This window comes from Gossypium hirsutum, chromosome A07 (genome assembly GCF_007990345.1).
Source record: "Gossypium hirsutum isolate 1008001.06 chromosome A07, Gossypium_hirsutum_v2.1, whole genome shotgun sequence".
In the NCBI taxonomy this organism is placed as follows: Eukaryota; Viridiplantae; Streptophyta; class Magnoliopsida; order Malvales; family Malvaceae; genus Gossypium; species Gossypium hirsutum.
The window spans coordinates 20,629,937-20,643,858 of NC_053430.1; the positions used below are offsets into that span (position 1 = coordinate 20,629,937).

A 13,922-nucleotide genomic window follows, 5' to 3' on the forward strand; every position below is an offset into this window, starting at 1 on the left:
GTCACACAGCCGTGTGACTCCTGTTTTCATTATTTGCCTATATTTTGTAAAAGTTTTATTTTAATCCAGAATCATTCCCGATTTATTTTAAATGTTTCGTAAGTTCGATTTAGGTCCCGATATGATTAAATAACATGGAATTGATTGTAATTTATTATAAATTGATATTTTTGGTTCTGTTTGATGGTTGGTAACCCCTATTTTGTATTCTTTCTCTTATTTTGTAAATGTTTTAGATTGTTTTCGATTTAGTTCTAAACTTGTTCAAAAGTTTTCTTAAGCCCGACTAAGACTCAGTTTTGATTGTAGTGCATGTGTAACATGAAATTAACTTGTATTTATTGATTATTGAAAATAATGAACAAACTACTTACGAATGTTCATGTTTATTACTGTAGCATGCTATAGCTTGGGTCTGACAATCGGAACAGGTATAGGGTGTTTGTAACACCTCTAACCCGTATTTGTCGCCGAAAGAGGGTTACAGAGCATTACCAAAACTTTCAGAACATTTACAAGTGAATCATGTCAATCACTGTTCTTTTTCCGAGATTATTCATAATGTCCCTTAAATGGACCCTCGAGGCCCAATACAAGCATTAGAATCGAGTCAGGACTTAATCCGAGACTCTAAGAATATTTCGCGAAATTTCAAAAAATTTCCAAGTTACAGGGGGCACATGCTCGTGTGGTCTTAGGGACACGCCCGTGCTACAGGCCGTATTCGACCCCGTGCAACTCTCTGGCTTGTACACATGGCCATGCCACACACCCGTGTGCTAGGCCGTGCAGTTAATTAATTATTTTCGAAATTAGGTACAAGTTTCACATGGCCAAGACACACGCTCGAGTGTAGCACACACAGCTGAGACACAGGCCCGTGTCTCTATCTGTGTGCTCCATTCTGAGCATTCCGTCTTCTCAAATTTAAGATGCAGGGGATATGCGGCCTAACCACATGCCCATGTATCAGGCCGTGTGTTACACACGGTCTAAACACACGCCCGTGTATCTGCCCGTGTGGACAAAATAAAGCCACTTCTAGTTTCATTTTTCACCCAAAATTTTTAGCAAATTCCTGCACCAACTTACATCCAATCACCAACCAATCCAAGCATTGAATTCAAGCAATATATAACATCTAACATGATATATTGTTACATGCATTCATGCTTTTAATCTTACCTTTTATAAGCATACTTATTTAACCTTTCTCAATCAATCAATAATAAACACTTATGTTATCTCCATAAAATAAACTTAAATACATATATATACATATACCAAAACAAAATCATCACTAGCCATTCCAATGGATAGATTACAATAATCATTTACATTTACTTGCCAATATGGCCAATATAACCTATACATGCCATTTTAACCACAATTGATTTACCATATTGTACCGACATGGGCTGATGGATAGTGTGAGTGATCTCCGCCAAGCTTCCAATCCAACAAGCTTCCGATTTACTATAAAACAGGAAAATAAAAATAAGTAAGCATAAAATGCTTAGTAAGTTCGTATAACATGGTACTTAATTTACCATTCATTCTATTTTGAGGTAACTATGTAAGGCATATTCAATTAATTTGACCTCAAGCCCTACACACATCCTCATTGCCCTTGTTAGTCATATATTCCATAATAACATCAAAACATATATGGGCTCAACAACAATCAAGGTTCCAAGCACATATGCTTTCAACAACATGAATTCAGTCAACATGCATAATTCATCTCATTATTACAAGTATAATTTCATACTAGTTCATTTCGAGTTCAGATCGTTTCATATCAGAACTTTACTCATATTGCTCGGAATATCAAGGTCACGATTAGTATACTCAAGTTGTATAAGTCTATAATCAAGAATAAACATATATTCATCAAATAAAGTCCATGTACAATTATCATCATCTCATGTTTTCATATATCATTTGTCATGCATCATTATTTCCTTGTACTTTTGACGGATACGTGTAATAACTCATTTCTTATTAATATATTCTCATGTCAAGATTTTTACCCGTTGAATTTATCTGAAATATCGATGGTTACATAGGTAGTACACTCAAGGTGTACAAATCAGGATCCTTCCATTCATATTCAATGGTACCCATAAGTTACTATTTCAAAGAATACATTCTCGAGCCACACATATATACAACAGGATTACTAGTTCAGGCTAAATCCTTTTTATGACATATGCTCTAAAGAGCTTAATCTGGATTACCCGTCCGGGCTAAATCCAATCCATAACATATGCTCGAGAGGGCTTATATCAGGATTAACGATCTGGGCTAAATACTTTTAGAAATACGGTCAATAGGATTACTCTTCCGAGCTAAATCCCACCAGCAACAAATGCGGGACCTCATTCATTTCGAGAAATCACATTTATCCATCGATTTTCATTTATTCAAACAGAATTTAACATTTTTCAAGTATTATCGGGCATGTGATTATTTCATACATCTATAATCATCCATATAATTCAAATGATCACATTCATATTCATTCCAAGCATAAAAGTAACATTTTCATCGTTTATCATTTATCATCTATCAGACATTATCATTTAATTTAAACATTTTTATTTATTGGGCTTGATCGGATATGTAATCATTTCACATATTTATCATATTTATACTATTTACATAAACACAATCAATGCAAGCATGTAAATAAACACAATTTAGTTATACGAACATACGAACTTACCTTGACAAATGTTCGTGTACATAACATCTACAAATCTGAAATTTTCCTCTTTTCCCCATTCTAGTTCTGAATTTGGTCTATCCGGATCTATACGAGTAAATTTTACATCAATTTATCACATTTCATATTCAAGTGGACTCAATTTACATCCTAGGAAAAATTATCATTTTGCCCCTAACTTTTCCATAAATTCTCATTTTGTCCCTAAGCTCGAAAAATGAAATTTATGCAATTTACTCCTATTCCAAGCCTAACCAAAGTTTCAACATAAAATTTATAGCACATATTTTCTAAAAATTTCAGAATTTTTCATCAATTTTCACAGCTTTACATTTAGTCCCTAAATCATGTTTTCATCAAAAATCACTTTGTAAAAATTGTTTATCTATCAACAACCTTTCATTTTCTACCATAAATTTCTAATTTTCAGCATATACATCCATGACCCAAGTTTCATACTTTGATAACTTTTCAAATTAATCCTCCAAATAGATAGATTAAGCTATCCTGGTTTCAAAAATTTTAATTATTGTTTTCTTTATTTTAAGCTTTTAATTTAAATTTAGTTTTTAAGTTAGTTTTAGCTTTCAATTTTATAAAAATCTACTTTCAATTTAATTTTCTTCTTTTTGCTTAAGAAATAAAGTTATTACCAATCTCCGAGGATACAACCCTACTTGCTACTTACTACTAATTCATCTTTTTCAATTAGATCTTTATTTTTGTAAGTCTTGATAGCCTAACAATTGTATGCTAGATTGTCAGTGTGAATAACTATCGCAAAAACTTGTTTATACATATAAAATGACTTAATGATTAGATGCCTCCAGTTAATAGCTAAACTATTACTTTTGAGAACAAAATGTTTTGTATATGTATAAGGGTGTGATATTTTACATGCATTAACACTTTTACGCATCATGTTGATAAGTTATGATAAATACTAACTATTACAATTGACTTTTGGTCAAGAGCCAAATGGCACCCATTTTAGAATTTTTGAATGTGCGGTATATATTTAAGTTACTCCACAATGCACAAAAAATAGGTATTCAAAGAAAGTTGAGATATATATTAATTGAGTCTCCTTGTATTATTAGATGTTTTAAAAGAATTGAAAATTCAATTATGACATGTGTTTGTGATTACTATTTTAATTTGACAGTTTTCTTCATATTAAGGGAGAAAAATAATAGTTGGATGAAATAATTACTCGGAAAGAATTACTATTATCTATATCCTTATAAAATGTAATTTGAATAAGAAGTTTAAAAGATAATTCACTTTATTGCAAGTTAACTACTAGATGCATTTTCTGACCTAATGAAAACAACCAAGTCTTATATACCAGCTAATGTTTTGAATTGAATTAAAGTCCTACTACAACTTGTTGAGAATAAATAAAAGTAATGCATGTCTGAAGCATAGTAGACCAATTGGTTCCAACGATGAAAAATCTCGTAAAAGAAAATAACAACTCTAGGTGGTTATATAATGAGGGTAAGTGCTTCAAAAGCGACCCAAGACAAAACTAATCATTAAAACTCCAAAAAGAGATTCATGTATCTAAAGATAAAAATAATGAAAATGAATAGATCTCAATAAGTTATGTCAATATGAGAAAATATGAAACCAAAATGAAAAGTTAATGAAAGTGGTTTTGTATTTAATATTATTATTGAAATAATGAAAGAAAATGAGGGTCTTAAAAAATCTTAAATATAGAATATATTGACCAAAATGGAAAGACACAATTCACTTGCAATTTACTTTCTAAAGTTTTTGGACCAGAAGTCCAAACATTTAAAAGTATAAAACCATTGGGGTACAAATGAATAGTTTTGTGAAAACGAAATACAAAAAATGAAGTTTTTCTCTAAGTTATGAGGAGATATTCTTTAATGATGGATGCAATAACCTTTATATATCTTATTAGGCTAGCAGTTCATGAAAGATTTGATATGTGTTTTATAATTATTATTACAACATTTATATGAATCACTATATAGTGAAATTTATATTAAAATTTTTGAAGTATTTAGAATGTCAATAGTATGTAAAAATTCTTGGGAAATTGTTCAATATGTTCTAGTAAATATTTATATAAATGGAAATTATTTGAATATATGTATTTCTATAGAAAGATTTTGATTAAAGTTTGTTATGATTATTGTTGGTATTCCTAAATAGATCAAACTATATTTCCTCAAAATTCTTCTCACTCATGACTTTCAAAAGAATGATGATATAAACATTTAGCAAATTCACTAAAGTGATCATTTGAAAAGCTAGTATTCAATATTGAAATATGTCAACTCTAAGATATTATTTGATATTTTCATGAGAGGGAGTAAATACAAATTGTATTTATTTTTTTCTTAACCGAGATTTTGTCTCATCGAGTTTCCTTACTAAGGTATTAATGAGACAGTATGTTATGCATATTATAGACATGCCTAATCTTTTTCCTTCACTAAGAATTTCTTTTCCATAGGGTTTTTTCGTAGTAAAGTATCAAAAAAGCACATTATCTATCAATGGACGTCAAATGGAGAGTTATAATGTTTTATTATAAAGTAGATGTCCATTCAGATAAGAAGTCTAATGTCCATTAGGAATAGAATATTATTTCATTGATACTCCATATATCTATAAATATAGACTTTAGATAAGCATTGTATAGATTCTTATTGATGAATAAAAACACATATTTCTCTCTTTATTCTCTCATTCTTTAATGTATAACAGTTCACATATTTATTATTATTAAATTTAAATTAACATTTTCAAAATTTTAAAATAAATAATTATTAATTTGGATTTGAATTAATTAATTTAGATAAAAATCATATCCTAAACTTAGGCTTCCTTTGGAAGCATTTTTACCCACGTTACAAATTGTTTAAACAGCCTTTTAACTCCAATTTAACCACAATTGATGTTTGGATAACATAGGAGTTGCTGAGTTGGCTGTTTTAGAACGTGTTGCAACTTCAGTTTTACACTGACGGCTTTTGCTCCAGTAGGAAATTTTGCTTTTCCATTGTAACACCATTTTTTTCAGTTTTCCCCATGTTCTTTTTTTCCTTTTTAATTTTAACCCATTATACTTTTAGGTTTTGTAGTAAACGTATTCTTTTAATTAATTTTATTAATGTATAATAAATTAATACATAATTTTGCTAAAATATTATAAGATAATAAGTAAATAATATATATTAATATTTTAATAGCGTAAAATATTATATTTTAATATTGTAATTTTGTAAATCCCGTTTAAATATATATAAATATTCTCATGTACTGTCGTTCATTTTTAAAAAAAATTAATTTCTTTTCTTTTATTAAAATAAATATAAAATAAACATTTTAATCATTACTTAAAATAAATATGATTCTACTATATATTATATTGATATAAATAGAACCTTTTTCATTTTTACATTCCCACTATAACTGCATTTGAATTTAAACCCATATTTTATCACTTATTTTAGTTTCATCACTATAATAATTAACCTCATTATCACCATTATTTTTAATCTCATTTACTCTTTCTCACCCTATCTAAATAGACCTTAGTTGAATTGAAGTAAGATTAGTCCGGTTAAAAATTTAGCTAATCTTTTGGACAAATCAAATTTGTTTAACATGGACATACTTTTTAAAAAAAAATTCAAGAAATATAATTATAGAGTATAAAAAAGTCTTAGGCTTTAAAAAAACATAAGTTTTTGAAATTAATACATAAATGTGCAATGTAATTTATCTTATTAAATTTGGTATTTTTTTAAAAAAATTAAAATATATTTTGAAGAAATATATACACAATTATTATCTATGTCAAAAACTCTAAGTAAATTTCACGAGTTAATCGAGTATGAATTCATTTAAAAAATGATTAAAAAAGCTATTCATTTAATAATGTAAATTATAAAACCCTAAAAAAAGTCAAGAGTGCTCTCTTGAGTCTCCCAAAGAAACAACGACTACTGTGGTTGGGAAGAATGCGAGTGGTGACTTGGGGGTATGGAAGAAGAGAAGGAACTAGCACTCCTTGAAGAAGAATTGATCCAGTTATCGGTAAAGAGTTAGTAAGGCCATCTGAAATTCCGACATTGCTATGCACTGTTTGGTCAAAGAAATCTTACAATCCAGACAGTTTGAGAGCATAATTAAAAAGCATCTGGAAAACAACAAAGAAATTTGAAATTCTTACTGCAGGGCAAAACCTGTTTTCAATATCCTTCGAAGACGAGGAAGACTTAGAGCAGATTATGGAACGGCACCCATGGTTTTTTCGAAAACAATTATTAATTTTTGATCGGATAACGGAACCAATGGAGCTGAGCAAAATCAGATTGGTTATTTCTCCGTTTTGGATGAAAATTGGACCGTGTCCTCCTGAATGTGATAAGAAGGATTTGATGCATGCAGTGGGATCCACGTTTGGGGAAGTAATTCAATCAGAGCCAAAAGGAGATTTTTGCAGGCTTAGGGTTAACTAAGACGTCTAAAAACCTCTACGAAGAGGTATTTATGTATCTCTGAACAAACAAGGAAAAATCTGGCTTCCGTTCAAATACGAGACCCTACCAACGTTTTGCTTCGAATGTGCTAGGTTAGGACATGTTGTCAAAAGACTGCATGAAAGTATCGCCTGAAGATCGAGCTAAAACAGAAGATGAACTACCTTATTCAATAGCGCTTACGGCTGAATCTTCCATAATAGGCAAAGAAAGCATATGGTACGGATCCCTAAAAAAGAAAACAATGAATCAATGTTACTATACAAGCGAGAAAGCAACAGGTAATGATGGAAATTGTTATACAGACTTAATGACACAGAAGCACCGAACGATGACAGAGAAAGAGGCGAAAGGAATCCCTATTGTTCAGGAAATAGGAGATGAGCGACAAAATAGTAGGGATAATGAAGATATTTTAACCCCTCAAAAAATACCGATAATTGTGAAGGACAAGGCAAACAAGAATCAGAGTGGCATGGTAGAGATTCGAATAGACAAGATGGGGGTAGAGAAATTCACCGAAGTGATAGCAGCTACACAAGTAAATCATCACAGAAACAGTTGGCGCCGCTTAGATAAACAGGGGAAATTTGATGTAATCATATCTGAGATGATTTGGCGTAAACACAAATTTATTCATGAAAAACAAGTTGATATTGACTCATATCCCACTAATGAAAATATGAATAACAGAGTCAAGACAAATAACGGACGTGTGGAGGGGCATACAAACATTGATGCTGAGCAGGTTGTTTAACAAGATACTCCAGAATCGACACAATATATATCGGCGGCTGCCAATTGGCAAGCCGACTGGAATCAATGAAGATCCTAAGTTGGAATGTTCGAGGGTGGGGAACCCCCGGGCTATAAGGAGGTTTCAATACACGTTAAAACTCTACAAACCCCAATTGGTCTTCATAATAGAGACAAAATTAGATTGTATTCGTATGGAACAGGTTAAGAAAAGATGTCGTTTTCAGAAGGGGTTGGACATATCAGCTTCGGGCACACGTGGTGGGCTATGTCTTGCATGGAACGGCAATTACTTGATTCATGTTCGTAGCTATTCAAAGTACCATATCGATGTTGATATTAAAGGAGAGGATATTTTAAGTAAATGGAGGTTTACGAGATTTTATAGAAGTCCAAAACAATCAAATAAGCAAGAATCTTGGAACCTTCTTCGAAGGTTATGAAGTAGAGAATCAAGGCTATGGTGTGTGTGTGGAGACTTTAACGAGATAATGTATGCTCACGAAAAGAGAAGAGGAGCTACAAAAGACGAGAGACAGATGGAGGAATTTCGGAAGGTCTTAGATGAATGTGAATTGATTGACATGAGTTATACAGGAAAGAAAAATACATGGGAGATGGGTAATTTTAAGGACACAAATATTAGAGAAACACTTGACAGATGAGTGGCAAATAATGAATGGCTCCAAGTGTTTACTGATTATCTGGTACAACATCTCCCACACTCATTCTCTGACCATTGTCTAATTTTAATCCAAACGGAGATAAATAATTCACATGACGGAAGACACCATTTTAAATTCGAATCTTAGTGGCTTCTTGAGCCGACTTGTGCTGATATTATCAAAAAATTATGGGATGAGAAATCAGGGGATGCCTTAGAGAAACTGGAAAATCTTGGAGTTGGTCTACAGAAATGGAGGCGAAATATCAAGGGGGAACACCATAGAAAAACAAAGAATCTTCGAAATCGATTGGCTGAACTTGATGGAATGGATAGGGAGGACGATGTATTAGAACAAAATTAGGGGTTTGGAAGATAGTGATGGGGTTCTCAAAACAGAAAGGGTGCATATGGAGTTCATTATCAAAGATTACTTTATGGGGCTCTTTAAATCAAAAGGGGTATGCAACACAAACCACTTTCTTATGGGTGTTAACAGGTGTATTAATGAGGACATGAATCAATTATTATTAGCAGAGTATAAGGAGAAAGATATTGTTGAAGCGCTAAACAGCATTGGGCCAACAGAAACCTCTAGACCTGATGGTTTTCCAGTTATTTTTTTCCAGAAATTCTGGCATATTGTGGGAAAAGAGATTAGTGATTACTGTTTGAATTTCCTCAATAAAGGTAAGTTTTTGAAACCTTTAAATCATACAAATATAGTATTAATTCCAAAAACTGCTCAACCGAAAAACCCTACTCATTTTAGGCCCATTAGCCTTTGTTCGATATTTTACAAAATCATTTCAAAAACCATTACCAACAGACTTCAAAAAGTACTTGATTTTTGTATTGACCCAGCTCTAAGTGCGTTTATCCCGAGAAGGCTAATAACAGATAATGTCCTCCTAACCTATGAAATTCTACATACTTTGAGGAACAAAAGGGTAGGGAAAAAAGGCTTACGGCTCTTAAGATTGATATGAGCAAAGTATACAATAGGGTGGAGTTGAGGTTTTTGAAACAAATGATGCTCAGGATGGCATTTGACGATGAATGAGTTGCGAAGATTATGCATTATATAGACACTGTTTCGTACTCGGTTATCTTAAATGGAACTCTAGGAACGGTCTTTACCCCAGAGAGAGGGTTACGACAAGGTGATCCTCTTAGTCCTTTATTATTCCTCATATGTAGTGAAGGACTTTCTATTTTACTTAGATTAGCAACTGAGGAAGGAAGAATTAAAGGGATTAAAGTAAGTAGACAAGGACCTCAGATCTCTCATCTTTTATTCGCAGACGACTGTATTCTGTTCGGGGAAGCGACTGAGAGGCGAATAGCGACGATTGAACAAGTTATTAAAGAATATGAGGAACGCTCTGGTCAATGCATCAATTATGGAAAATTGACTGTGTTTTTTAGCTCAAATACAAGGGAGACAATTCAGGCTAATATTTCAAATTGGCTGGGAGTTAATAAAAGGTCCAATAATTCGAAAAATTATTTAGGCTTGCCAAATATGGTAGGTAGGAAAAAACGAAGGGCATTTCAACATTTGAAAGATCGTATAAAGATGAAAATCTATAGTTGGAATACCCATTTTTTGTCACAAGGAGGAAAAGAGATGTTCATTAAAGTCGTTTTACAAACAATTCTAACATACACAATGGCATGCTTTCTATTACCGTTATCAATATGTAATGAGATGGAACAATTAATGGCACGGAATTCATTGGTGTCCATGGAACAGATTATGTGAATTAAAAGATGGGGGTGGACTTGGATATCGTAACTTAGGTAAATTTAATTTGGCCCTCCTCGCGAAGTAAGGATGGAGACTAATTGATAATCCTATATCCCTTTTAGTAAGAACATTAAAAGCCAAGTATCATCCAAATTCTAACTTTTTAAGTTCATATTTACGAAGCTTACCATCATATACTTGGAAAAGTATATGGGCTGCAAAAGGACTTCTGCTTTCAAGACTGCGACGAAGGGTGGGTAACAGGCGTAATATCAGCATTGAAGAAGATGTCTGGGTTCCAAACGTTGATTACCTACTGATAAAAAAACTGTCAATAGGCAAAATGTCACGAAGGTTGAAGATCTTATCGATAGTAGGAACAGAACATGGAGATCTGAGATGATTTCAACTACCTTCTCTGAAGAGGTTGCTCAAAAGATTATGCGAATTCCACTGGCTTATTTTTCTCATAAAGACTTTCAAATATGTAGGGGCGAGGCATCTGGAGAATATACGGTGCGCAGCGAATACAAGATTCTTTTACAAAGAAATAAAAATTATAGGCCGAATGAGATTAACAGATGTTACAAAAAACTCTAGAACAATGACCTCCATTCAAAAATTAATATTACAGCTTGGATAGCTACCCTCAGCTATCTCCCTACTCTAGTAAACCTAAGAACTAAGTGATTAATTAATGAGGCAATATGTCAAAGATGCACGCAAGGGTTGAAATGACAAGACGAATACAGACTCTTCTGGTTGGGCGAAATAGTGTTGACATTTTTTCTAGAGTTTTTTGTTTTTATTTTATTTTAATTTCTTGTCAAAATTTTGTTAGGCAGACTCTATTTTGTATTTTTCTACGGCCCCTATCTGGTTTTTATATGCTTATTAATAAAGCCCAACCGGAGCAATAGTTTCAAAAAATAATAATAATGTAAATTATATTATTATAAGAGCATTTTTTACTGTTTACATTTTATATAAAATCAACAAAAAAGACATAGATACAACAAACATTGAATCTAAACTACTATGAATTTTAGAGTTTCAACTTTATCATTGAATCAAATCTTCATTTAATTCTTATATAAATTCCTATAATTTTTAGTGTTTCAACTTTGTCATTAGAAAAAATCTCGTTTAATTATTATATAAATTTTTATGATTATCAGAGTTTTAACTTTATCATTTGAACTAAATGTTAGAAAATATGGACATCACATATAATAAAGGTAATTACATGTTATTATTTACCATCATGATAGGCTAGCCCAAATTAAAAGTGATTTAATTTGGTTAGAATTTTATTGGGCTTTAATTATTAAATAAAGTATGGGTCAAATATGTGCAAATACTCTAGTAATTGAGTTCTAATCAAATTCTAATTAATGATGAGCTAATTAGGAATTAGAACTAATATGCCAAGGTTATAAATATTAGGGTTATGGTCCCCAAATTATACACAAGATATCTTTTCTAATACCCATTGTCGAAACCAGTTTATTGAAAACGGGAATCGACTTCGTTTGAAAGCGAAGATTAAAACGGGAGCTGCCACCAATCTTTATTAGGTGTGATCGGATCACCTTTGTTTTAATAAAACATTTTAGTTTACTAAAATAGTGTTTTTGGTCTACGAAACTTAAGAGAAGGGGTTCGGGAGTCGGTTACGTGCGAGGAAGGATTAGCACCCTCGTCACGCCCAAAATTGGTACCGAATTGATTAGTTAGTGTCTCAATGTCGAAAGTTTGAAACTGGGAATGGATTTAAAATATGATCCTTTTTATTAATGTAAATTTTAAAAGGGCTTGAATTAGATCAAAACAATTGTTAAAGATTTCCTCGTCTTGAGATATTGAAGTATCACATCCCGTAAGTTAGGACACGATACCATGAACTCCCGAGCGCAAGTTTGTCTTTAATTTTAATTGGAATTCCGTGTTTTTTTCCAAAACTTGAAAGGATATTTGGCTATTTAGAATCAACGAGAAAATCGAAACCCTGTAAGTTAGGGCACAATTCCTCGATGTTCCAAAACGCGAAACATTGCCTTGTTTAAAATATTTCTTTTTTAAATAATAGTGAACACGATATTTAAACGACATCCGTTATTTTGTTTGGAATAAAATCAAGCGATCCAAGTTGGATAAATATTAATTCACAATGCGATGACATGAAATAAAAATGCAATAATGGGCAAGGAATAATAAGACGTGAATAAAATATTACACAAGTGAATGACAATAATATGAAAAAATAAATAACGAATCATAGTACATGTAATGGCAATAATCATACAACATTTAAATGATAACATCGATAAATAAGGACCAATGAATTAAATGATAAAAAGGTATAAAACAAATTAAAATAAATAAAGTGTGAACAAATTTTAGAATGATAATAAATGAGTTTAAAATAAATGATGTAAAAAAGTATTTTAAAATCCATAACCACACAAAGTAGAATTTAAAAAATAAATAAATAATTTTAAAATAGATAATATGTATATATAAAAGGTGTAAAATAATATGTAAAAAAACCTAAAATAAATAATAATAAAATCATTTGAAATAAGTAAAATGGTTTAAAATAAGGTATATAAAATAATTTTAAAATAATTAATATATAAGTTAATTTAAAATGTTATATAACAAGTTTAAAAAATATATAATATGTAAAAGAATTAAAAAAAAGACAATATAAATATATTTTATAATAATAACAGTTCAAAGGTAATAAAAAGGTTGTTTGAAATATATAATGTACAATAACTTAAAAATAAACGATTTTTAAAATAAATATATAACAAAACGATTTTTAAAAGAATTATAAATATATAAAAAGGCTTGAAGTAAACTATATGTATACATATATATAATAGGTAAGGAATGTAAAATAAATAATACATATAAAATAGATCAAGATAAAATATATATGCATAAAGCAAGTTAAAATAAATAATAATAATTTAAGCAAATAGTACATTAAAATAAGTAAGAATAGATGTAAAGTAAATAACATATAAAATATTTGAAATAACATATAAATGAAATGTTTTTTTTTTTAAAAGAAGTTAATAAAAGGATTAAATAGATTTAGGACATGGTTAAAAACAAGTTAAAATTCGGGGTACAAAATTATAAATACTGGAAAGTTAATCAGGGATCTAAACGAAACGCGCCAAAACTAGCAGGGACTAGATGAAAAAAATCCCCTAAATGCTCTGCGCGTGTTTACCTTGACAGCACAAGGAAATGGGGCTCGATTGAATAGAGTTGCGAATGAAAAGGACTAATCGCACAAATTTTCCCTTTAGGGAGAATGTGCAAACCCCCATCCCACCAAACGACGTCGTTTCAAAGATGAAATAAAACCAAAATCTTCCTTCTTTTTCAATCTGTCGTTTCTTCTTTTATTTTTCAAGAAAAAAACAAAACACCCTCTCCCCCTTTGTTTCTCAACTCTCTGCTAGGGTTATGAACCCT

General features: G+C 31.1%; 1 long non-coding RNA gene across 6 annotated transcripts; it reads right to left on the reverse strand.

The window, feature by feature from the left end:
• Positions 1-1,183: 1,183 nt before the first annotated feature.
• On the reverse strand, positions 1,184-11,100 carry LOC107953265 (uncharacterized). Of its 6 annotated transcripts, none has more exons than XR_001699152.2 (4): positions 10,841-11,093; positions 10,616-10,740; positions 7,422-7,486; positions 1,184-1,476 (listed from the first exon to the last, which is right to left on the reverse strand). It is a non-coding gene; the product is annotated as an uncharacterized lncRNA (long non-coding RNA). The 6 variants fall into 6 exon arrangements; XR_001699150.2 differs by having other exon boundaries at positions 1,233-1,476; positions 10,616-10,755; positions 10,841-11,100; XR_001699151.2 differs by having other exon boundaries at positions 1,408-1,476; positions 10,616-10,743; positions 10,841-11,096.
• Positions 11,101-13,922: the final 2,822 nt, after the last annotated feature.